This window comes from Drosophila takahashii, chromosome 2L, assembly GCF_030179915.1.
Source record: "Drosophila takahashii strain IR98-3 E-12201 chromosome 2L, DtakHiC1v2, whole genome shotgun sequence".
Taxonomy (NCBI): Eukaryota; Metazoa; Arthropoda; class Insecta; order Diptera; family Drosophilidae; genus Drosophila; species Drosophila takahashii.
Genome location: NC_091678.1, coordinates 22163980 through 22191516, shown reverse-complemented (window position 1 = coordinate 22191516; position 27537 = coordinate 22163980). Strand labels below are relative to the sequence as shown.

The following is a 27537-nucleotide window of genomic DNA, read 5'->3' as shown; positions in this document are numbered from 1 at the left end:
GGAAATGGCAGTTAAGCGGGGAAATGTATGCAAAACAGCGTGTTTTGGGAAAGCTCATTAGTTGTGGACTTTAGTCGTAATCGTCTGTTGTTGTAGTGTTCCGAAGTTGAACTAACTGTATTCTAAAATTCGGAAGTGCCCCAAAAAGGTAGTTTCGCAAGCAGCTTAATTTTTATTTTACTCATCTTTAATGAGAGAAATTTAAGCGTCAACTAACAAAAAAAATTTCATTTCAATATCTTATAATTATTTAAAATAAGTTAAAGAAAGCACCAGACACTACTGCATTGTAAATTTTTTCAGAAGCGTAATAAAAATGCTAATAGCCAAATGGTGGTTTTATGTATGTTGTATCGGAACATTTCAGAGAGCTCTTTTTTTAGTTATAGGGTAAGTTAATTTTCTCATTTGTAAAAGCAATTACAAGCGATTCTGGTGGTTTTGTCGCAGGATTTAGTGTCCAAATGCAATTCTCCTCTTTTCAATCCCAGCCCATTTCACTTAAAAGCCACCAGCGTATCCACATTTCAGCGTCCAAGCCGCGAATTCGCATTCACAATTAACCACTTGGCAAGCCATAAATTTAACACACACATATGCGCGTACACTGGGGAAAACCGCAGTGGGTCACGCACACACTTTCGCCAGAGCGGAAACCAAATCATTAGCTAGAAAAATTGACCAGGCCAACAAAAGGAAAGGCGTATAGGGCTGGGCTTTTATTGAATTTTTCGCTGCTACCAACTTCGGGGCGAGAAGAGAGGATTTGATGGGATACCGCAGGATGCCACGGGGGCTGAATAAATTTCCATCAAATGCATTTTGCAGTTCTGTATGTCCCGGCAGTTAAGCGACCACATCCGCCAGAGGCCAAACCAAAATAATTATGTAACCAGCAAAATATTTCGGGCCATATGCCCCATTCCCTCATTCAAAGTTCCGGCCACACAATGTAAGCAAACTCGCCAGATTTTTAATTTGTTATCTGTTTGCTCTGGTTCCTGTTTGTGTTTTTTTCTATTTTCCATGAAATGTTGTCGCTGCTGTGATTTGAAATGGGCTTAGAGCCTGTCGCTGTGCAAACTGGTTTTGTGATTTTGGCACAAACAAAAACATTCCACGGAAAGGACCAAAAACATGTTTTCCAGTACAGCTAATTGCAATGATTTTTGAAAATTTATTTTTTGTCTTCACGTAACATTTACCAAATGTTCAAGTTCTAAATTGTAACTAAATATTTTAAAACTATCTATCTTTCACTATATTTTTATATTTGTTGTCCTTTAAAGCAAATTAAACTTTTATGCATGCACTAAATATTGGTAATACCTCAACCGAATTTCACGCTAGTTTAAAGCCTACATGCCCCCATAAAGGGCGGTGTTACGGTCCTTGATTATTAATGAGGAGGCCATAAAGCTCTTCTCAGTTCAGCAGTTGGCCAAGTGCGAAGGCGATAATCAACTGCAAGTGGCCAGTAAAAACAACAGGCACTACAACTGGCCGGCAATCAACGATTTCGAGCTGATTAAAATCGCAACCATTTCTACTGTGGGGGTGAAAATTAAAACCGAAACGAGGGAGGAGAAGAGCGAGGGAATGTGGGTGTGGGAAACCAAAGGGCAAACTGCTAAGATAACTGAACTCCAAGTCATGACCATATCATCGATGCAGGCACCATAGAAAACAATTGCAATTGCTGTGAAAGCGAGATGTGAGCGCAGGACAATGGGCAGTGCGGGTGGTTTCAAAAACGAAAAGGGGGTTTCCAAGGGGTGAAGCGGAATTTCCCCCCCTAGGGCAGTGATCAGGGAAAAACCAGCATCGTTCCCATGTGGGCACCGTTAAACGCCGAATTTATGCTTTGTCCTGCAGCAAAAGCTGCAAGCACCCGATGGCCAACACGGCCCCCTTTATCAGTTACACTGCCTGCCATAAGTATCGCACAAAAGGCATAAGTGCAGAAGCGCCAAAGGGTAAATCGCAGGGGGAGGGGGAAATGGAAGAGGGTTTGTGGACACAGGAAGCGGACAGTTTATATTGCCTCGCTGACAATCGCAAGCATTTGCAACGAGCTCCCTTTGACTGGCATGGTTTTCATTCAATAGCAGGTGCACACTCAAAGAGCACTTTTAAATCTAGTCTACCCTATATAGTTATTTAATTCCAGAGCTTTAAAATAATTCAAGTTTATCCGAAAAATAATTTACAAAGTACCAATTAATAAAAAAATACTAAAATTTAATTTAATAATTTTTTATAGTTAGTATTGTTTCAATACCTACGCCTAAAAAAATTAAAATGAAACGATGATCAATTTGATATAATGTGCTATCAATTTTGATTTAATATGCTATTAATTTCATATGCTCGAAATGTAAACAACATGTTCTTAGAAGGATAGTTTGAATTTTGAATGTGTCTTTCTCCATACCACTTCTGTATCTACAGGCGCTATTTTGCTCTATTTCGAATTGGGAAAATGTAATTTAAGTAGCTATATTGTTTCAACCTTTCTTTTTCGAAGTTAGGGAGAGAGAATTTGGCAAAATGATAATATTTATCAGTTTTTCCAGTATTGCATTGTAAAAACGATATGAGTATAAATACTTAAAATTAACCATGCGCATATCAATTTTATCCCGTCAGGTTTTTTTTTGGATTTAGTAAAATTATTAAAAAAACAAGAAAGGAAGCTAGCTTCGGCCAGCCGAAGCTTATATACCCTTGCAGATCATTCCTATTAATAAACAAATCGCAAAAATGTTCAATTTTCTAATATTTCTCATTAATTTTCCGATCGTTCCTATGGCAGCTATATGATATAGTCGTCCGATTTTGATCAAATTAAAATTGAAATTCGGAAATATTTAAAAAGAGTCATACCCTAGAGTAGAAGATAATACAATAAAAATCAAAGAAGCTAGAATTTATTTCCTATCACTTTTCCATTAATTTTCCGATCGTTCCTATGGCAGCTATTTGATATAGTAGTCCGATTTTTTAAATAATTAATTCGAAATTCAGAAATATTTAAAAAATAACATCCCCAAAAGAAGAAGGTAATATTTCAAAAAGCACCGAAGCTAGAATTTTTTAAAGTTTTTTTTTCCGATCCTTCCTATGGGAGCTATAAGATATAGTTGTCCGATCCGGTCGGCTCCGACATATATACTACCTGCAATAGAAAGAAGACTTTTGCGAAAGTTTCGTCCCGATAGCTCAAAAACTGAGAGACTAGTTTGCGTAGAAACAGACAGACGGACAGACGGACAGACGGACAGACGGACAGACGGACGGACAGACGGACAGACGGACAGACGGACATGGCTAGATCGACTCGTCTTGTGATGCTGATCAAGAATATATATACTTTATGGGGTCGGAAACGTCTCCTTCACTGCGTTGCAAACTTCTGACTGAAATCATAATACCCTCTGCAAGGGTATAAAAAAGCTAAAATTGATTCAAACATACAAATCATTAATTTAATACAGGAAAAGATGTAGCTGCAGTGCACGAGTTCACCTGGCAGGGAAAACAAATATTTCTGAAAGCTCCACTTATTAAAAGAAATTCCGAGCAGCCATGCAGATAGCAAAATGCCTTTCCCGCCTTTCCCGCTTTCCACTGCCTCAACCAGACTATGAGTTATGTGTTGCGCAATTAACATTTGTAATGCTGGCGCACCCGACATTTTCCCGCATTCTATTATTTTTTTTCGTCGTTGGCAGAGCACTTAAAATTAAAAATTACAATTACATTTAACTTGGCAGACAGAAGCGAAAATTTTGTAGCTCTGCGCCAGAAGCCCCCATCCCCGGAAAAGGTCCTCAAGATGTCCTGGCGATATTTTATTTGCCACTCGACTGGCTAAAAGTTGCCAGTTGGCAAAAGCCAAGAAATGAAGACGCCGAACAATACACAGGACATGGGACACAGGTTTGCCATTTGCCATCTCGGCTTGTTTTTGTCCTTCGCTGGAGAAAAAATTCATTAAGTGGCAAATAGACGCATTATGTTTATTTGTTTTTAGCATCCTCTTTGGCCCAAAACTTTTGACTTACTTTACAAATACTTTGAATTAAATTAATTCCTACAGAACGCCGTTTAAGGACAGTTGGTAAATAAGTGTTGGCCAATAAACCTCAATGGACCATTGACCACAAACTTTTAATTGAATAAATTTACCCACTCTACATATATTTTCATGCGAAAATTTCCACAAAATCCAGCGTTATTGGAATTTTGCAGGCAGGCAGTCGACTGCACTGCAGAGCTGGGGAAAATTTCGGAAAATGCCTCGCTGTCATCGACAACAACGGAAATTGAACTAATTATGTATTAGTTTGGCTCCAGGCGGAAAATTTGCGATGCGATGCGCACGAAATTGGCTTTTCAAATGTCGCACGCTGCAGATTTGTGAATATAAATCGAGGATGCAATGGGCAACCGAAAATGGTTTCCAAAAAGTTGGGCTTTTAAAATGCATTCGAATAGATTGGCTCAATTGAAAATCAAAATGGAAATCAATGGCAAGGATTTGATTTAGATGGGGCCATTTTTCAACTTCAATTAGCTGAAATTGTCCATCCTATCCGTTTGACCAATTTATCCAGTCCTCCCGGTGACCGCAATTCCTACGAACAAAATAATAAATGGCCATCAGGTTATTGTCATGGTGAAAAATATCACGAAATGCGTTGGCACTTGAGGTATATAAACATATACTTCGCGCTGATAACCTTGGCATCATTGTGGGCAAACAAATCATCTAGGATTGGCGAGTCTCGAGTTCATGAGGCACCATAAAAATAAGCCATTCGCGTCTGGAGTGCATAAGTATATGTGGATGAGAGGATCGTATATTATAAGTAGACGGCACATTTAGCACACATTAATAAAACCGCAAGAAACGTGCGATGAACAAAGGAAAAAAATCGCTACGAATAAGAAAAAAAAACTGGGAAAAGAATATATCCCCCAATCGGCTGAGAAAAATCTTCGACACACGCAGACACTCCCAGCACCACAATAACTCATCATAATGATGCCCAGACATCGAGGATAAAGTTCAGGATGGGACGAAGCTCCTCCTATATGATAAAGTCGGTCATGTGTGTATATAATCCTGTATTTTTGGCAGGAGTAAATTAATTGAATTCATTATGGCTGATAGATGCATGTGTATTTATAAGCATGTGTTAGAAATGGGCATTTAATCATTAGACCAGAGAGAGCGTTTGTGTTTTTGGCCAGAATTGAATGTGCCAAATGAACAGAGTCATAAGCTGCTTCTGTTTGTTGCAACTAGCAAAGGTTACTTAAGCAAAGGAAACTAATCTGATTAAAATCGGATTTCCTCCCGTACAAATAATTATGGAAAATAACATTGACCAAACAGGTCATGGGAATAATTGACTTTCAATTAAATGAGTAATTGAGTTGAATAAGAAAATGTTCATTGAGTTGAACTGTGAGTTTGGATATGAAATTTACGAATAAATTGATCAAAGAAGTCACTGAAATCAAATTAAATAAAATTTCAAAAATCTTAAAATTTTTATGAATTAATGCAGTTTAATTAAAGAATTCAAAGCCGCTTTTAAAAAGTAAGCTTGATTTAAACTTGGAAAATGTGTATGTTAATCAAAATTATATAACGAATTTAATGAATTAAGTGTTTCTATGTTATTATCTGCAAAGCTGTTTTAATTGAAAGCTCATATTTATCTATCACTTTATGATTATTTTGAAAATAATATTTAAAATGTCGAGAGCCTTTTAATGTACATTATAAAATCCCATCCGTTTCTAATTCAATTAGAGGTAATTAAAAAATATATAAATCCTTTTCATGTTAATATTTGTTCAATCCAATCGTTTAACCTTAATGGTGCCGCCACACATTCCATCAATAAATTCACCCCGGGTTTTGGGGCTCTCAATGTGTTTGCAATTCCGCCCACGACAGTTCGGTTTGTTATTTCATATCAAACGTGTATATCCTGTATTTGTATTTTATATGTATATATACTCTCGAATATCCATTCAATTCCACCAGTAGGTTGGCGAGATACGCGCAGCATTATTATTGTTGTTACAAAATGTTTTCAATGAATATTAAATGTGGGTGCAATTTTAATTTGATTCACCAGCTCGATTTTGTTTTTTATATGCCATTCGCGTGTGCCGTTCCGTTCTTTTTATCATTACAAACAAATTACAATAAACATTGTTTTTGAGAGGATTCCCACAAGCTCGTGTAGTAAAATTTTACCTTTCTTCTTAATTAAGTGACACGCATGTCTGGAGAATTTCAAGTATTTAGCTTTAAGGCAATTCCTTCCTGTCACTTTGATTTCGATTGGGAAATTTAAAAGGCTTTTGCGAAGGTTATCCTTTTACTGGGATTCAATGAATTATTATGCAGACATCCCCTGGAAATGGCATTTACAATGCGGCTTTTAAACTTATTTTCGGGATATTTTTCTTTACCTCATTTCGTCCTTCCAATGAAAACGGTAAATATGAAAATTAATTAATGTCAATTTCGCATTATGGCGTATATGTTCATTACGGCTTCTTATTTCGCGAGATCTCTCATTGATTTTATATCAAATTGGCGGCAAATTACCTTCATTAAGCTGGGGCCACGAAAAAAGAATCCTCCAACTGCAGGTGGAATTAAATTGGCGTACATATGCCACTCATCGCTAGACTTTTCAATTTGCCAAGGCAAACTGCTACTTAACCTGTTAAGAAAGCATGCCCAACTTGTGTGGGCTGCTGGCTCGCTATTAAGACTCATAAATAAGACAGAAGAGCTCCGGGTGGCTCTTTTGGCTGTTTCTCGAGAGGCAGACGTGACAGCCATTTAAGCAGTTTGCTGCCTGCCATTGTGCAGACATTAATGGGTGAATGTGGATGTGGATGCGACACCACCGGCACTTCAATTAATTAATTGCAATTTGCAAGACGCAGCGCGCAACAGACAACGATGGCCATTAAACGCGTTTAGCTGCAGCCGCTGTCGACTGGCGTTCTTCTTCCAGGGGCGGCATTGTGTAAGATGCCAGCATGGCGTATACTTGATGCGCTTTTCCAGCACACGCACACCGTCATCAAGTATACGCCCCGAATGCTGACGTGTTATTAACACCGCGTGAATCCAGCAGATGTCGTCATACCCATAATGCATCCATGCAACGCTGTGCCACGCATAAATAAATGATGATGATACGGCTGCTGATGCCTCAAATAAGATTCAGCATCATGCACGGGCAGATTGGCGAGACCTCGGTGGTTGAAGGTGCCAGCAGCAAGAGGATTATGCACCTGGTGGGATTTCATCTGCACAGATATGTATCCGTATCCTGTGGAGAGCAGGAGTAAGGGAGACGGTAGGTGTTGATCCCACAGGGAATAGTGTGCCAGCTAATCGATGCAGTGATGCGACCTAATTAGACCCCAGGTGAATGACTATGATAGGCCAGATGGATGAGATGAGCAATCCCCTTCCCTAATTAAATCCGGGCACATAATTTCAGCTAAGCCGTACACAGAAAATAAGCACGTCTCTAAAGTTCAACACAGGTCCATTTTCACGAAAAGTTTTACTATTACCATTTAATCAAATATATATTATAAATTCAATTAAATAAAAAAATTAAAAATAAAATTTCTTGAAATTAGATATTAAATTATCAAGCTCAACAATACGCAATTTCAAAACATATTTATCAATAAATGATTTATTTATATATTTAATAAAAATAATTTATATTTTTAATACGTAATTGTCAAATATATATTTGTTTTTAAGACAATTTAAAATGATTATATTGAATAATTAATATTTAAACCATTAAATGTCGGCCGAAAGAGCGTGGCAGAATATTATATATGTAAATGAAATGTCGGCATATAAATTTTCCATTTTGCCTCCGAGTTCAAAGAGCCATTAAATTTTACCCTAATTACCACAAATCGCCCGCAACTAATTTAATAATAGCAACAAACCATAAGGGAGGGCGGATTGAGGGCAGCTGGTTGGTAAATGCCAAATGGGAGTGGCAGCTGCATAAACTGGCCTCAATGGCCATTAAAAACTTCTCGTAGTTGGTATATATTTCCCCCACCCCGTGGTTCCCCCATCGCCATCCTATGTGTACGTATATTTGCGGCAAATTGACGGTTTCATTCTCGGGCAACAGAGAAAACTTTCTGGCCAGGACGCTGGCACTCAAAATGGCTCGAAAGTCTCGACAACAATTCGCTCGAGGGGCGGGAAAATGCGGTTTGAGTGCAGGGTGAAAAACACTTTATAGAGACCACTCGTAACCTCAAAGCGCAGACGGCATAAAACAATTGAACGTGAAACGTTTGACGCTAAGTCAAGGCGGAGTATCATAAAAAATTAAGTGACACTCAAACGGAGACACTGGGCAGCAGTGATTAATTGGCCCTCAGACAGCGACTTTAGCAGTATCATTAAAACTTGGCCCCTCGACCAGCATGCCGATGCTGTCAATGTTGTCATCTTCATTTGGCATTATGATAATAATTGGGCCACGAACCGGGGCATTGGGACACCGGGACACCAGGTCCAGGTCCTGTCAGGTCACCCCAGGACCAAGAAATGCCAAAAGTTAGGCCCTCGCCTGTCATGGGGCAAATATTTTCGGGCTGGCAGGACTTTTTGCAAATTGATGGCGTTAGTTGGCGCTCATGAATACGTCAGAGAACAAATACGCATAAAACGGCCACTTGATTATTGGAGGTCCTTGGCAAGTTTAATGAAATTTATATATAAAACAGACAGCATGATGAATGAAGTTGTCTTTCAGGATGAAAGAATCTGGGACTTTGTCTTTCGGGCCATCACACTTTTGCTTCAATTTAAAGCACGTGCCAGCGAAAAGGGTTAAGAAAATGTCTGAACTGGATTGCGAGCTGAGAGCAGATAATATTTTTGAAGAGGGTAAAATAAAGTCAACTAATGCATACATTTTCCCCAAGACTAAATTGTGCTCTTTTGAGGTTTATAAAGGTAAATAGGATTTTATTTACTAATCAAAATATTGCAATATTAAAAGTCATTTTTAGTAGATTGTAAGCTAATATCCGATGAGAACTATAACAAAGAAAACTTAATTAAAAAGTGTTTCGGACAATTTTGAATCATTGTTAAATTACATATAAGATTGATTATATTAAATACTCACGTTCAATAGGACTGCAGGAGTAACAACGTTGTTCATCTGTAATTAAAAGATAATATAACTGTTAAAGTAATATCCAAAATATTTAATTTATGTGTATGCAGTTCATAATTTTAATGAAGATTTTGGGTTAAATGTCACTCATAAATTCCCATTTTAAGATTAAATTAAATTGTCTATTGAATAGTTATATTTGAGCTATATCTGCCATACTTTTTCTATGGCTTATCTTACTAAGAATCAATCATTATTTAGTTTTCCCTTTATGAGTGTCAAACAATTTACATAAGGCAATTATTCATTATCTAGCTCTCCACTCCGCCATTGAGGATACATGTCAAAAATCGAATAATAAATCACAAAGTGCCAGAGTCCTACTTATTGCATAATTTATTTTCTAAGCCCGATGCTCTTTTGTTTTTACCTCCCTCTTTACATAATTCCATTTTCTATTCTCTTTTCCTGGGCATATTGTGCCAATTTGGAGCTTATTATAAGTTGGCCATTTTTTCGTCGATTGTTTCGATTTGCTTGTGCGCTTGATTAAATTTGCACTCAGCTTTTCAAAGCTTCATTAATCATCTGTTTGAGAGGGGATTTGAGGGGAGTGTAATATTGGCTGATAGAGCGCGGAAAAAACTAAAACTTTATCCGGAAACTTTGTTGTAGTTGCTGGAGACCGTGCAGTTGGCATTGCCAATAATAAAATTTACACTGCCTTCACAGCAGGTCAGGGAAAAAATTATGAGTTTTCTCAGCGATTTGCCATTTTTGCACTTCAGCGAAAACACCACCCCACCCACATCTTTCAGCTGGGAGGGAAATAGCTCTGGATTCAGTGAGAAATAAATTAGGAAATTTATAACAAGCCGAGTGAATAGGAAGAAAACTTTTCTGACTAATGACCGCTGCACTGCAAGCGCCCCACCCAGAAGCAAGAATAACGTATAAATACTAAACATGAAGCACGCATTAATATTAAATTTATGAACTGAAAAACGAGGATTAAAGTACTGGTGAAGACTTTAATTATTCCATTCGGCTGGAGGAGTGTATGTCTAGTAAATGAAAGTGATAAATTCTCCTTGGCCACGTCCAAAAACAAAAAGGCCTTCATTTATTCATCATCAAAATGGCGGTCGCGATGGCTAAGACAAAGGCCTCTGTGGAGCCCCTCCTTTTGTACCCCTTCTTCGGTTTCTTCTACCCCTTTTCTCTCTTTATCTCTGAGTTATTTGTTTCGCTAAGGCGGAGAAAGGATTCAAGGAGGCTACACTTAACAAATGGAGAATACACAAAAGTAGCAACAAAATTCCTTATTTTGGATCTATGAAATACCAAGAACCCGATTAGTTCAGAAGTTGTCGGTTGCATATTTTTAGACCCCAACTAATTACTTTTTTACATTAGGAATTCCATTTAATCGATAAAATTCTAAATAATTATAAAATTAATTTTCAACAGCTCTAACATGTATATTTGGATAGTCCAAGCGATTTTTCGCAGTAGTGTAATAAAAAATAACAGCAAGGACCGCAGTGACCAAGAACCGCAATACTCCGAGTGCCTCGAAGCTGTGCGAAAGTGGAAAGTGCTGGGCGGCGGGTGGGAAATGCAGAGAAAAGTGTAGTATGGGCTTCCCTTGTTCATTTAGCAGTCAAACGGAGTTTGCCAGTGTGGAGACATGCCTGTCTCCGCTGGGTTTCCGTTTCCTGTGCCATCTGCGAATTTCATGGCAATATATTTTTGCCGCTTGTGCGAAGAAAGACGGCAAATATCCAACAAGCGAGGGAAAGAGAGAGAAGCAACTTTACCATCATCAGTCATTTTGTCTAAAAGAATATATTGCAATTAAAAGCAGAAAATATGCTTTTACACTGGCCAACAGAGCTATAAGTTTGCCGCTCATCCAGCACCACATCCTCTGCCCCGGACATTCTCCCCCCTTTTATTTATGAAGCGCAACACTTTGGGACCCGCCCACTGCATTTTGACTGCAAAAACTTTGGGTGGAGGCGACCAGCAGTCCCTTTCTTTTCGACTTTCATCTTCATCTTGTTGCTACTGCTGATGTTTTACTATCCAGCCAAGAGCAGCAAATTAAAATTGCTTCATTCTGGCCCTTCAAGTACGCTGTAAGTCACGCCTTGTTATGGCCGCAGCCGGACCTTCAATGGATAAATGGACGGATTTGCTGGTTGGTCGGATAGTCGGATGCTCGGTTCCTAGATGGAAACTGCGGCTGGAGCCTGAAGCTGAAGCTGCTCGGTGGGCAGTTTTCAGCTCGACACTTTATAAATTATGCGGATGGCAGTGGCGTGGGCTTTAATGAAATTTCCATCTTTTAACTAGAACAAAATTAATTTTGAACAAAGATGGCAAATGCTTTTAAAGGAGAATCGAGTTTCGCGAGTTTGGTAAATAATTTTGTTGCAAAGTAAATAAGGAAAGGCATTATTATGTAGCTTCTAAAATAAACAACACTACTACCATTTGCATTCTCAGCTTAGGGAAGGGTTAAAAGTTTGAGAAAACAAATTTAGATGTAATCTAAGAAAAATCTTGACAATGCCAAATAATGGAAAACAAAAAGCCGGAGCTCTAATTAAATAAGTTGTAACACACTCATAAAAATAATTTTCTACATTTTAGAAAATTGCCCTAAAAAAATTTTCGCCCTTGAACTGAGAAAAATTTTCTATTTTCACGACAATTTTGCCATAAATTCAAGGCAGGTGACCATAAAAAAATATTTTTAGGGTTAATTTTTCTATTTTTCTAATAATTAGGGCGATTTTTTCGATTTGCTTCGATTTGACCTTTTCTAAATCCAACGGCGAATTGCCCTAATTTTTTTTCTAAAATTTGTCTAAATACAAGGGCGATTCGCCTTAAAAATCACTCCAAAAGTGTGAGATTCGGTAGCCCAGCGGTCTAATCACTTGCGCTTTCAACTTTGCTATATGAGGACTAAAGTCGTGCGGTTGTGGGTTCGAACCCTGTGTGATTCAACTTGATTTTTATTTATTTTTTTTTTTTTGTAAACGTTATAATACTAAGGACATTTTTTCGTCCGAATTTTAAATTAAAGTAGTCTTTAAACCTTAAAAACGTATGGGAGTTCTGAGTTAAAAGCATCTTTGTGTTTGCTGGCAAGAAAACGGGACTAATTGTCACAGTCGTCAGGAAAAAAATATACGGTTTAGTTGCCTTTAGTCAAAATATAACGTAGACCTCAAGAAAATAAGATGTCTGCAGAGTTTGTTCGTTGTCTTGCGCGATGGGTCTGTGGTGCAGCGGTAGGACGTTAGACTCTAAACCGAGAGGTCGTGGGTTCGATTCTCGCAACGACCAAAAAAAGTAAGTTGTTTTTTCTCCTCATATTTATTTCCCTAATTCGTTTACAAACATGATTTTTCAGTTCTAACGGCTTTGTTGTATACATATATAGATCGGGCCCCCCTCTTAACGCAGCTCCCATATAAGCTACACACCAATACAATAATATGAAACGGTGTCCTCCGCCGGTGTTGTTTAATTAAAGCAGCAGTCCCAGAATATAGACGATTAAAAAAAAAACATGCTTCCCAAATTCAGTTAAGCATGCTCAAACACGATTTTTTTTAATTTGTCTAATTTTTTAGGGCATTTGCCTATAAAATCAGAAAATTCGCCCTTAATTTTAGAAAAATACACCTTAAAATTAGGGCAAATCACCCTAAAAACAGGAAAATATTTCTTATTTCAAGAAAAATCACCCTAAATTAAACCAAATTTCCATCGGGATTTTTTAGAAAATTTTTCTAAATACACGGGCGAATCGCCAGCGGATACGATTTATGGGCGATTTTCTAAATCCACGGGCAAAAAGTCAGTTTTTTAGGGCGATTTAGGGTAAAAATTTCTATGAGTGCAGTTCCATTCAGTAGTTCAAGTTTATTACCGTTCTTATTCACCTTTATAGCGAAATGTCACCCTCACGATTTTGAACTTTTTAGAGTTCAGTAAAAACTTGGCTCAACCTTTTCACGAGTCTGCGAACTACGAACAAGAATTTGATTACTTTTCATTTCGCAATTCGAGGCAGTTTGTGCAGCTTAAGCCATCCGCATCCAATTCAGGGAGTTATTCTCGAATACTCTGTTTCCATTTCCATCTCCCTGTTATCTGGTCACTCCTCGGCTGGCAGCTGCATTTTCATAAGCAAAACTTTAACTGAGCAGCTGAATTTTTCATTAGAAAACTTTTTATGCACTGAGCGAGGCGGGGGACACCTGGCGGGTGGTGAAATGGAGGAGAATCCGGAGGAAATGGCAGCTTGAAAGTCATTTGCCGCCCAAGAAGAATGTGTGTAGCAAATGTTTAAAAAGCGTTGCTGGAATGTCGAACAAAAGACCGCGACTAAAATGTGAGTGGGAGCCTGGCAATTTTATAAAAGACGAAATTTTCAGGCCTCCTCATCCCCATCCCTTTGCTCACGTCATTTGCCACACTTTTCACTCAAGACAATGAGTGTCATCACGGCGGCATCAAGTTTTCATAAGACCACGCATGCTGAATTTCTGATGAGTTTTTTCACCCGGCAGCAACCCTTCTTCAGAAATCATGTCTTCTTATGAAAATTTTATTTATGTGCCGCAGCTTTATGAGGCGTGCAAAATTTGGTCAGACGAAAAATAATCTGAATGGAAAACTTTATTTCCCAAAAACCGAAAGTTTTTGCTATAAATTAATGAGTTTAACGAATATCATTTTAGACGTTCTAAAAGTTTATACAAAGTTTTTGCTATTCATCTATAACGTTACAAGGTTCTTCAAATCTGAGTTAGACTGTAAATTAAATCTAAGCTAGCTATCAGCTGGATAATAATATTCTTTTGATGTGAAAATATCAATCACACGCAGCTGCTTGCTTAAAGTGTAGAAACAATTTGAACAAACAAGGAAAATTACTTTTAAAGCCCCAACTTAGAGACACATGTAGCACTTACTTTCGCATAATCCCCCAAACTGAATGCCGGAAAAGGAAAAGGGAACTCGCAACGAGAGTTTAAAGACAACCTGACATATGGGGCTGCTGAACTAAACAAATCACATCAGAACAAATAAAATCCAGCACAAAGGCAACCGCCAGCAAATAGACAGACGCACACAATGTCTGTTCTCTGACATGGCCGTTAAGTAATTCCATATTTTATTTGCCGAAATAGAAAGGATTCCGAAAAGGGGGAAGAACCTCTGAGCACACAATTTCAAGTGTTTGGCGAAAAAGTCTCACACATTTGTTTGCCGCATTCGCACGTGGAGGCGTCCAAGCAAATATGTATAAAAAAAGGGAAGCAGCTCGAGAAACTTGTTTAAAGGGATTGCAATAAAGTGCCAGGCATATTGGGATTTGTCCCTTTTCCGTCGTCTATTTTTTACCTGCAAATGTTTGGCATCTCCCAAATGAAACGATTTTTTCGCCACATGCCAATGATGGCCTTAACCCTTCTCTTTCACCCGTCATCCGTCAGTCGTTTTATGTGCAATTCCCTCAAGTGCTTTATTTGGCAACAAAAAATGTTCGGGGATCCGCTGCCACAACATCGTTAACTCTTTGGCTTCGTGCTGGGCCTTTTTTTTAAACTGTTGCATATAATTTATTGTAACTAAAAGTTGCGCCCCTTTTTTTGTAATACCAAAAAATAAGTAAGGGATTTCATTTCTTGGCCCTTTGAATTTTGTTGGTCTCTCGTGGGCAATTTTATAGAGCCTTTGTGCATGTTTATTTTTGTGGCGAGCCTAAGATTTCGGTTTGCCAAACATTCGACTGTCAGCAGTGACTTTGGTTGGGATTAAAACGGACATTAAGCTGTGATTAGTAGCTGACTTTCGTTTGACTTTTTTATTTGCAATACCTCTCTCGACTTTGTTCATTTCGCCCATCGAATTGACACTCGAAAAGATCTGGGATTATGCAGATATCAAATGTGTTGGCAGGCCGGCTCTGAATTAAATTTTATTTAAATGGGTTAAGGCTGTTGAATAAAGTATGATGAGCTGGCCCGTGGAAATTCGCTTGAAGACAAAAATTTGCTACCAAGCAACAAGGCAGATTTTAGTTGGAAATAGAGCGGAGCGCGTGATTTCACGAAATGAAGGATTATGTTATTATACCCGTTACTCGTAGATTAAAAGGGTATATTGTATTCGTGCAAAAGTATGTAACAGCTAGAAGGAAGCGTTTCCGACCAACACATTTTCTTGGGCTTCCTGCGCAACGCAAGTTTATTTCAGCTGAGCGCCACGCAATCGCACATTAACGATTTTAAAATGTGTCTGGTGCCCACACCTTTAAAGATTTCAAAAATATAAATGCAAATTTGTTGTGTATATGTATACCTATCGAAATGTAGAAGACATTTGTCAAATCGTACCATTCATTAAAAAGTTATGCGCAATCCAAAAAATTGTATATATCCATCTTCCTCGCACTCCCTTTAGCTGAGTGACGGGTATTAGATAGTCGGGACACCAACCCGACTATAGCGTTCTCTCTTGATTTGTATTATTTTATAATATTTATTTTATTATATTTTAAACAATAAGTTTTTATTTTATTTATATTGCTAACTTGTCAATTAATCTTTCCCACAACTAGGTTCGGTTTCTCGTTCGTTTGTTAAAGTTAAAGTAGGGTTAGGGCCCTGAAATCATATGCACCCAGAAAAAAAAATGACCTAAAATGTCTAAAAATGGCCTCGAATTTAGGTAAAATTGGCCTAAAACTGGAGCTAAGTCCTTGAATGGCCTAAAATTTAGGATTGTACGACCTAAAATGTTAGGCCATTAATGGCCTAAAATGGGGTAATTTTTGGCCTAGATTTTAGGTAATTGGCTGCCTTAAAAAAAAATTGTAGGCTTTATTTGGCCTAAAAATTTTTACTGAAAAATGTTTCATATTATAAAGTAAATACAGAGAAATTTATAGCTAACTCGAGGTCAATGTCGGCTTAGTCTTCAAGAAGTCGTCATTATTCCAACACACAAAAACGAGCGAAGAGGCTTCACTGTTCAGCAGTGAAATCGCTGTTTTATTCAACGATCGAAGTGGGTTACCATGCAAGCCGCGCTATAACTGGTTGGGAATTATAGCGTCGCTAGAACGGTATCAGAGTTCCGTGCAAATTTATTTAGGTAAAATGCATTAATTTTAAGGCCCTCGATGACGGGACCTAAATAGTAGGGCAAATATACCAAAAATTTAAATTTTTAGGCTGTACATGACCTAAAAAGGAACTTTTAGTCCATTTAAAATGTTTTAGGCTATGCATGACCTAAAATGTTGTCCATCATTTTTCTGGGTGTGGGAAATCGGAGTTTAAAGTTTCCTTTAAGTTAAGAGGCGGACGAGAAAACGGTTCTTTATGTGACGAACTTTGGAAACTATTTATGATTTGACCATATTTTTTAACCAAAACATTCAGAAAGTGATGAAAACATGCTCACGCGCGCATCTTCAGCGGAAAAATTGTTTAATGAATAAGGGACCTTGAGAAGCCCCTCAACGACTTACGCATAATTAAAATATCTAATTAGAAATAATCACATTAAAGCGACAGACAGCGAAAAATATGTTGAAAGTGATGGTAAGCGAGAGCGGAATTCTCAAGGCATCATAATGAGAGCGTCGACTCGCCACAATGGCCAAATTGTTGACATTAATTAAAATGTCATTTAAATGAAATATATAACAGTGCGGAATTTCACTCTATTAAGGCGGGTCATTCGCTCTTTCTTGCCTTTCCACTCCGCATAAATGGAACAAAAAGGACACAATGTCGGTGGGGCAACGAACCAAGGGACGAAATTTCGAGAAAAGAAGACCCTCACAAGGCAAAAAGGTCCAAAGGGATACCGAATGTGAGAGAAACGGAATATTAAGGAGGAGAATGCATGGGAAAACGCTCCATTAGGGTAATGAACAAGTTAACAGGCGCATATTTCTCATTGCTTCTTTTTTATTGCCGCCGTGGGATGCAGAGAGGCACAAAAGCAATTTCCATGTCCCTGTGCTAGAGTTTAAATTTTTAATTTCACTTGTTTTCTTAGGCCGGACGACCAACCGACCGACCGGTTAGAGTAAGAGTCAGAGTCAATATAAAAATGTCGGCAAATAATTATAAGTAAATTAATGAAAATTGAACAAGCCAAAGAGGAAAGGCCAAAGTCAATGGAGTGTGCAAAATTGTTGGCAATTTGTTGTCGAGCAAATAGCTTCATGGTCATTATGCTGGCGACTCATTTGCAAATGGCCAAGACTCAGAAGCTGGCCCTTGCCCCAATGACTTGGCATCAAAATGGTTGCTTTCGCTTTGTTTATTCAGTCCCTTCGCCTCGTCTCGTTTTGTCTCGCCAAAAGAGGCCAAAGCTCTTTGAGCTGATTCAGCGCAAAAAGATTAATGATTCGACATCGGATCCGCTGCTCGATGGTAAACATTTTCCACTTCCTTTGCGCCGCCGGATTTTCTTCTTCGTCTGGCTGTCTGGACTTTCGTCGCCTTTGACTTTCATCCAATAAAATGAAATTAAATAAATTTTTGAGCCAAATCTTATTTGCGTATTGTCAGCTTTGTCATCATCAATGGACCGGCGTCCTTGTTGTTGCTCGATACTGTATTTATGTGGCCCCGAGTGACTTTTATTTATGGCAATTGTTGGTGAACATTTTCTAAGCCATTTACTCTTGGACTTTATTTTTTTGGCCTTATTATCGAGTGCTTGATTGGAAAGTTTTTCCATTGTTGGTTAGATTTACTATCAGCTTTAAAGGGCGGAGAAATTAAAATAAACTGTTACTTGCACTCTATAAACAAGGTCGTCTGAAGTAAAAATATAAAATCGTGCAGTTTAATAAAGATTTTATACCCTCTAACTTGAACTTTAGTGTTTCATCCATGAGAGTTTTAAACTGGAGAAATTCTCATGAAAGTTAAATGTTTAAAACAGGGAACGAAAATAACTGTTATTGTAAATTTTTCATACAAAAAAATCACGCACTTAGAAGGGTCCTAAAAATTTTTTAAATACACCACAATTTTTATTAGCCATTGTAGTTTACAAATCCGTAATGATTTTTATTTTTTGATTTTTATAATAAAACTCAAAAAATAACTGTTATTTTTTGATTTTTATGAATAACAGTTATTCCCTTGACATTTTTGAAAAAATGAAATAATTAAAAAAAACATAATACCTGTGCTTTTTATAACTTACTAAAAATTTGTTAAAAATGGCAACCACGCATATTTTATACCTATATTTTTTTAAAATTTTGTTTACCCACAAAATCGCCATAAATCAAGTTTGAGTTTTATTTTGATCACGACGAATAACTGTTATTTGTCAACTTTTATTATAAAACTCAAAAAATAACAGTTATTCTTTGAGTTTTACTTTACAAATCAGAAAATAACTGTTAAAGTGTGATTTTTAAAATAAAACTTATAACACTTACGTTCCCTGGTTTAAAATGGCAATATTTTACAGCCCTACCTAGTAGGAAAGCCAAATAGCTTGAAACCAAATTTTACTATAGGAACAAAAATTACAGTTTGCATTTGATGAATTTTCCATAGAAAAATCTCTCACTTACAAAATAAAAAAATTTAAGCCCTGCTGGCTATGCAATATTTTGCAACTAACTGTGCTCGAAATACTTCAAAAATCAAAAATGATTTCCCATATATTGCTGAAATTGTTCAACAACCGACTGGCCCACATGGTTGGCGCTCTAAGTGAATTGGGGCGTGGGAGTTACAAAAAATTTATCATGTGCCGTGTAAAGCATCAGAAATATTTTTCAGGACCATGCAAACGAGATTGATGAGAGTGGTGGCTTAACTGGGGCTATGGGTGGATAGATCGGGCTATGAAGAATAGGATTCTGTCTCGCTTTTCAGCTGAAGTAAGCAAACCTGGAAACAGATAAAATCAACCCCTCTTTTTGAACCAATTTGCAATTAGTGTTTCCTTAAAATGGAAACGACATGCAAGTCTTAGCACATATTGCAAAACCAAATATAAAATCATCAGGACAACATAGGGTTTTTGCTTAGGAAGCAATTAATTTATCTGCTTATGTAAAAGTAACTTACGTTTATAAAAAAAATAATGTTGAGCCAGGTTAATCCTAAAAAAATATATACTCCTCAAGTTCTTTTACAATTAATAGTGGTATTTATTTATTGTAAGCAGAAATATTTAAAACAAGAAAGGAAGTTAACTTCGGCCAGCCGAAGTTTATAGACCCTTGCAGGTATACCTACTTAAAATGTTGTTTTTACATTGTCAAAAATCAAAACGCCTACTTTCTACAAAGTTACAATTGTTATACCCGTTACTCGTAGAGTAAAAGGGTATACTAGATTCGTGCAAAAGTATGTAACAGCTAGAAGGAAGCGTTTCCGACCCCATAAAGTATATATATTCTTGATCAGGGTCACTAGCCGAGTCGATCTAGCCACGTCCGTCTGTCCGTCTGTCCGTCTGTCTGTCCGTCTGTCTGTCTGTATGAACGCTGAGATCTCGGAAACTACAAAAGCTAGAAGGTTGAGACTTCCCACACATATTCTTTGGCTTCCTACGCAGCGCAAGTTTATTTTAGCCGAGCGCCACGCCCCCTCGAGCGACCACAATCTCCCACTACGATTTTAAAATGGGTACTGCGCCCACATCCTTAAAGATTTCCGATAAGTATAAATGCAATTTTGTTGTGTATATTTATACCTATCGAAATGTAGAAGACATTTTTCAAGTCGGACCATTCATTAAAAAGTTATACGCAATCAAAATTTCTATATCTATCTCCCTCGCACTCCCTTTAGCTGAGTTACGATTATTAGTCGGGACACCAACCCGACACAGCGTTCGCACTCCCTTTAGCTGAGTGACGGGTATTAGATAGCCGGGACACCAACCCGACTATAGCGTTCTCTCTTGTTTTTCTAATATTTATACCCTTGCAGAGGGTATTATAATTTCAGTCAGATGTTTGCAACGCAGTGAAGGAGAAGTTTCCGACCACATAAAGTATATATATTCTTGATCAGCATCAATAGCCGAGTCCATCTAGCCATGTCCGTCTGTCCATCTGTCCGTCTGTCAGTCTGTCAGTCTGTCCGTCTGTCCGTTTCTATGCGAACTAGTCCCTCAGTTTTAAAGCTATCGCGATGAAACTTTCCCAAAAGTCTTCTTTTTATAATACCCTCTGCAAGGGTATAAAAAGAGGAGTTGGAAAATATACATATTCCTGTAATGAAAATACAAATGTTTTTCTAACTTTCTTCCTATTCCAAAAAAAAGACAGTATTTGCAGACGTTAAGCGCATTCGAGTAAAAAGCCCACAAGCCCAGTCGTTTTAATGGAATTCTAATTTTTTTCCAATGATTTTGGGAAAACCACAAAGGGCGTAGAGGTATATGTAGACGGAAATATAAGAGGTGGGGAGCTGCAACTGATGGGTCGGTAAAGTAGCCGGTGGAGGAGGAAACCGCAATCACAACGCCCCAAGTCGTCGTTTGCTGGTAATACAAACGACAATTACAACTTGCCTTCAGACGAACGTACAAACAGATGGACCGCAATAGCAGGAGGGGACCAAGGATAAAGGATTCGACTGGGGGACGACACGAAAGCATACTAAAAGCAAATCTGTGCGGTTAAACGCAAGTGTCAGCTGTCATTTTTGTGGAAAGAATTCCGGCAAAAAAATGCCAAGAAGCATAAAAAAGATCACACAAAAACGACGAGAACGGAGTGGAATATGCAAAGGCAATAATTCTTGGAGCAAGTGTAACAAGAAAATAAGGGCAATGGCAGTGGCAATGGAAATGGAAATGCAGGGCAGGACAGACGTAATGAAAGCGGAGCTGCAGCCAAGAGATGTCAGCATATGCACTGAAGAGCTATAAAAAAATCCTGTTCCTCAGTAATAGACCGATGAAAAACTATGGTTAAGGGATACACAAGAAAAACGTGGATATTTATATATTTTTCTATTTTTAAAGCTTAGAAATTATGAATTGGTTATATTTGCATAATTTGTACAATATAATATTATTATTCCCTTTTAAATCAATAAAGGCTAATAAATTTAGTAAATAATCCAAAAAACATTTATCATTTATTATAAAAATCTATTTTTTTTATACAAAACTATTTTTTACTGTGTAAAAGTAGAGATGGGAGATGAAGTGCAAAAGAAGTGCGTGTGGCTAAAAAGCCGAGCAAAGAGGAAAACGGATTTCCATAAGGCCCGAAGATAGATGGTCATTTGCTTTCTTTTTTGAGTCTACCTTAGATTAGTTTGTTCGATAAGAAATAGTTGATAGTCGAAATGAACGAATAAAAGCCGCAAGACAAAGCTGCAGTTAAGTAACAATCTTGCTAAAGCGCATTGCGAGATTGCTAAGGCAAATTGAGGGCAGCTTTTTATGCCAATTGAAAAATGTGCATTAAATCTGGAGAGTTAGGAAATTACATTTTATGTATTTTTACTTATTACATTTTTTAATATAATAAAAACTTTTTAAATATAGCGTCAGGTTTAAACTTTTTTATATAGTATATTTCAAATTACTTAGTGCGATACAACCTTTTTTTTTTTAGCAAATTCGTGATGTAACCAATTTAGCATTAGCGAAGCTTTTGGCCTTAAGTTTCTTGCCATGGGTAAGCCCACCTTAAGCGTCTCCACATGAGAATCTAGTGGACACAACTGTCGGAGACATTTTCAAGAGTATTAGGGGCAAAATCCACTGGCTAGCAAATGATCAACCATAGACAAAAGCTGACGTACGACAACAGGCTGCCTTGTGTCCTCGGATAGCAGGATACCAGGATACACTGCCACTGCCCCCGCCGCCAGCCATTCTCTAATGCCTGCAAATCGCCTGATTATGGGCTTAAAGCCGGGCAGCCACATATATCGCCATAGCCGGACCAGCTGGACAAGCAAGTTGTTGACGGCAAATGGGAAACGGGCAGGAGGACACGAGTGGCTCGCTCCTTGGCCATCATGTTGAGTTGTGTTGCTCAGCAGGATTTGCATGGCATTGCATCGTTCTTTGGCTTTTTGTTTCTTAGCTCGGGCTTTCTTTTTTCTATTGGAAGACTCTTGCTGTGACTTGGCGCCAGCCCATGTACAAATCTCTGCAGAGCAATTATACACTGGAGAAAAAAGAAGGAAAATTCGTAAATTCCAAAAAATAATATTTATTGACATTGTTTTAAATACTATGGCTTTAAAAATTCCTCTAAAATTTTACATCCTAATCTTAATACTAGTAATTTTTCACATTTTGCACGTTAAATACGCGGGTGTAGCACCAATTCCTTTTTGAGACATAGAACATTCTCAAATCTGCATTAATGTATCGAACCATTTTAAGCATCGGCTTTTTCTCTGTGTATGATACATACAAGCCATTGTGTTTTTCTTTTGTGTGTGCGCACTAAAATCATAGTCATGTCCATGAATATCCCTAACTGATTACATGCAAGAGAGCTTATAAAAACAAGGACACCGCCCGGCGACAATGACACAACAGCTGCTCGGAATGCAGGCTAATATCCTTGGCCCTAGGTCCTCCTTCTGTTCCCGGGACTTGACTTGACTTGTTCTTGTCTCTGAAATGTTGAGCATTCCAAGGCAAATGCAAGGCTTCCTTGAGGCAGTGGCAAAATAAATAACTATGCTTCAGTGGCCAAGATGCCAAAAGGCAGGATATAAGCCAACAAAAAAATGTAAAATAAGTGTATGCTTTTTCAATCAGTAAAAAAAATAAACATTTAAACTGAAGAACACAAGAAAATAATTCTGAGAAACATATGGAACATTTTTGTAATAAATGTGGCTTAACTCTAAGCGATATAATTAGTTGGATACACCCAAAAAAAACTTGATGTGAAGCGATCCTGTTTTTTTAATTCTGACTTAATATGCGGCATATCAATTTGATAGCTCGAAATGGAAGTAACTGCTTTAAGAAGGCCAGTAAAACCGACTTCCGTTTAAATACCAGAAATTTACCATGCGGATATCGATTGGATCCTGCCGAGTTTTATTTGTATATTCTTATTTTTATAGGTATTTTTAAAGTTTAAATATGGAATTCAGCCAGCTTCGTATATGGGCGGTTCTTTTACAAACCGAACACCTTTTATTGGCTCACATTTTTGATTTGCCTGAAACTTTTTTTACACGTACTATTCGGAAAATAAGTAAACACGTGTATCAGGATTTGACCGAAAAAAAATTATTTTCCCAGTTAGAATTTTTTTAAGTGTGCCAAAAATTGTCAAATTTGAAAAAGTACCCTCTCATTGAAAATCTGTATCTCCGGTTATATGAATCCAATTGACTTCATGTCTTTTGCATTAATTCCTCTAAAACCTCTCCTTTCAAAATAAAATTTCTTAAAAAAATTTTTTTTTTAATTTCTTAAAAATAAAAACAAATTAAGATTTAAAAAAATTTTTTAACTATTGCCCCCACAAAAAAAAAAAATTTTTTTATTTTAATACTTGCGCCATACTGTTAGTTACAATCGGTTTTTGTAAAAAGTTGGAGCCACTTTTAGTTTTTAAAATATCGAATTTGTTTTAGCAAGGCCTCGGCTTTTTTCTATGAAAAAACGTCGCAGCAAGTAGATATACTCTCTCACTCTTATCGGATCCTAATGGAATTTATGTTTTCTCATTGTTTACTAGTCCTTTAACAATTGTTAATGATTAAAAGTTAAGTTTTAAGTTTTTTGACAATTTCTGAATGACAAAAAGTAAAAAGTCATTTTTTAATCAATTAAAAACTTACAACTATTTATTTAACCGTCTATTTAATAAACAATAATTTTAAATTTATTTTATTTATTATTTTTTTATATTATGTAATTTATTAAACATTTTTAAATATTTTTTTTTAAGTTTTTAAAAAAAAATATTTAATAAAAATAAAAAATTATAAAATTTAATTAATTTTTTTTTTAAATTTAAAAATAAATATTTAAAAATGTTTAATAAATTACATAATATAAAAAAATAATAAATAAAATAAATTTAAAATTATTGTTTATCAAATAGACGGTTAAATAAATAGTTGTAAGTTTTTAATTGATTAAAAAATGACTTTTTACTTTTTGTCATTCAGAAATTGTCAAAAAACTTAAAACTTAACTTTTAATCATTAACAATTGTTAAAGGACTAGTAAACAATGAGAAAACATAAATTCCATTAGGATCCGATAAGAGTGAGAGAGTATATCTACTTGCTGCGACGTTTTTTCATAGAAAAAAGCCGAGGCCTTGCTAAAACAAATTCGATATTTTAAAAACTAAAAGTGGCTCCAACTTTTTACAAAAACCGATTGTAACTAATAGTATGGCGCAAGTATTAAAATAAAAAAAAAATTTTTTTTTTGTGGGGGCAATAGTTAAAAAATTTTTTTAAATCTTAATTTGTTTTTATTTTTAAGAAATTAAAAAAAAAATTTTTTTAAGACATTTTATTTTGAAAGGAGAGGTTTTAGAGGAATTAATGCAAAAGACATGAAGTTAATTGGATTCATATAACCGGAGATACAGATTTTCAATGAGAGGGTACTTTTTCAAATTTGACAATTTTTGGCACACTTAAAAAAATTCTAACTAGGAAAATAATTTTTTTTCGGTCAAATCCTGATACACGTGTTTACTTATTTTCCGAATAGTACGTGTAAAAAAAGTTTCAAGCAAATCAAAAATGTGAAATTTTTTTTTTGGCCAAATCTGTTCGGTTTGTAAAAGAACGGCCCATATTTCCGTTTGAAGAACAATTACTATATATTCTGCGTAATTAACATGGGCATATTAAATGCCACTCGAGAATATCTTTGCGGGGCAAAGAACGAGCGCCTCGTGTGGCATTGTGGCCAGGACCACTGAATGTGGGTAATATAGCGCCAAACCAAACCACTTTGCCCACAATTACGCGCTCTTGATGAACGGCAATTGGGCGACCACAACAAGTTGAAAATTATGCCCCGGAATGGCCGATGACAGCGATGAATGACTGCCATTGACAGGTGGAAGTGGAAGTGCGGCTTGGCTGCCCCTTCGGCTCGTCACGTTAAATGCTCCGCGCGCTTTTACCCACTTTTACGGAGGATTCTGTCTTTGAGAGCCATAATGCAGCCAATTAATTATTTGACCGGGCTCCTGCCGCAGGCGAATTGACTGACAGCTGGCCATATTATTATTGTTCCCAGAGTGCGGCATATGTCCTGCGCCCAGCATTCCGCATCCTTGGCGCACTGCGTGATTTATATTTTTAATATAGATTGCTTTCATTATGCATTTTTCACAATTTTCCACCGCCCTTTCGACTGCCACTACCCATTCGCACCGTCGCATTTTCCCTTTGGCCGTGGTCAGTAATTGTAATTTCTGTTGTTTAAAAATTTATGACCATCAATGGGCCCCCGAAGCTGCAGTGCAGTAGGGGATATATATCCAGTAGTACATATATACATATCCGCATGCAGTGTGAAGTGGGTGCAAAAGTAGCGCAAAAATAATTGCATTCCCCTTCCTTTAGGAATACGAGAAAATTGAAATTGCACTGGGGTAGGTGTAGCTGGGTATCCTCGTGCACAAGAAACCCAGCATAAAGTCAAGAAAAATATATTAAGTCCAGGAACGAGACAGTTCATTGCGTTGAGAGCGCCCCTCTCGTACGAGCAATTTTTCGGCCAGAGAAATTGTTGATTTCAGCACATGCCTGGTATTAATTAAGAACGGAACCCAGAGATGAACGGAACGGAACTGAGCTCGAATAAAAACCAGGCCACAGCGGTCTTAATCCAGTAACTTAATGCTCATGGCAACTATCCAAAAAGGACGCCCTGTCAAAGTTATTAAGTCCCGAGCTGATTCTCTCACCGGATAAGCCGTTAGCAGTTAACATCATTAGACGTTGGCCGGAAACTTTCTCATGGGCAAAATCAAAATAAATAAAATCGCATAATAAAAATTGAAGTGCGCAAAGTTTGCGACGTGGTAACTATGTGTGCAAGGGATTTCCGACTCAACTTCGACGAAATTCATAGGTAGAGCCAAAAGTATCGACACACTTAACTACGTGCGACAGGTGAGAATGGAAGAGGAAAAACAAAAATCTCAATAAATTGGCAGTAAGCGCTAAGCAGACAATTACTTGGGGATTAGCGTCATACTTGGGGCAAACTTGTTAGGGATCGGAAAACGACCGAGAGTCCAAAGTGGTTATGTCCGCTGGGGAATTATGAAGGTACATTCTCTACTCTCCCTTACTAAGCCAGCAGAGAAATTATTGAGTGCATGGCGATTGATTTTTCTTATATTTTAGGGTTCCATAATATTTGTGCCTATTAAAAAGGATTTTTAATTGATACTTTTTCAACTGAAAATATACGTATATGTATGATTTTCTTATGTTCATAAGTATTCAAGGAATACATTTAAATATTGCGCTCTATCGGAAAATCTTATCAAATGAAATGAAAGAAAAATAATCGAAAATAAAATAAACTGTGGAAAATGTGTTCAACCCATTTATGGCCAAATAATATTGAGTGCTTAAGGGCCTGTGAGTTCGGACAAATACGTTGCTTATATTTTATATTTATCTGCTAGACCTGACCGATATCGTAAAGAAAAATCTCTGAAAAGTAATTCAATTATATTTGCTGATACATTGCACTTGACCATTATAAATGCATTCGAGTGGGAATCAAACAAAGTCCTGGTCACTTGAGAATCCCCTGTTCAAGTCCTCACATTCATATTTTCCTTTTACTTTTTTCCACAGAGGAAGACTATTTTCGCTCTTTATCTTGGCCATGACATGATTTATATGCAGCTATTTTATCTGGTATGCGCACAAGTGGAATATGCGAGTATCTGCTCAAAAAAGGAGCTTAGGTCCTGCAGTCTAGCACCGAGCCAAAAACACAAAGCCAGCGATTCACCTATCCGCAGACATACTATAAACTTGGCTGCTCTGTGGTCGCATAAACTTTGCGTATGCACAAAGTCCGTATTATTTAAAATATGCATAAATTGGACTTTAAAATTTACCCAGCTAGGCACACCGGCTTATACCTGCGGCGAATTCAGGTTGTATGCATTTTCTAAATACATATATCCGAACAAGAGCACGAGACCTGATATGCAAAACATCGGTGAGTTTAACACAATTCCGCCCGAGGCATTTGTTGTATTTTGTTCTCTATCAGAATATAATGAGTTGATATT

At 37.2% G+C, this 27537-nt stretch overlaps 1 long non-coding RNA gene across 2 annotated transcripts in view; it reads left to right on the top strand.

The window, feature by feature from the left end:
* LOC138912017 (uncharacterized) overlaps positions 1–27537 on the top strand; it is a 118135-nt gene that overhangs the window by 23258 nt on the left and 67340 nt on the right. Inside the window, exon 3 of one of the 2 annotated variants that reach the window (XR_011417651.1) lies at positions 27092–27464. The exons of the other annotated variant lie outside the window; for it this stretch is intronic. This is a non-coding gene — a long non-coding RNA (uncharacterized lncRNA). The remainder of the gene's footprint in view (positions 1–27091; positions 27465–27537) is intronic. 2 annotated transcript variants of the gene reach the window in all.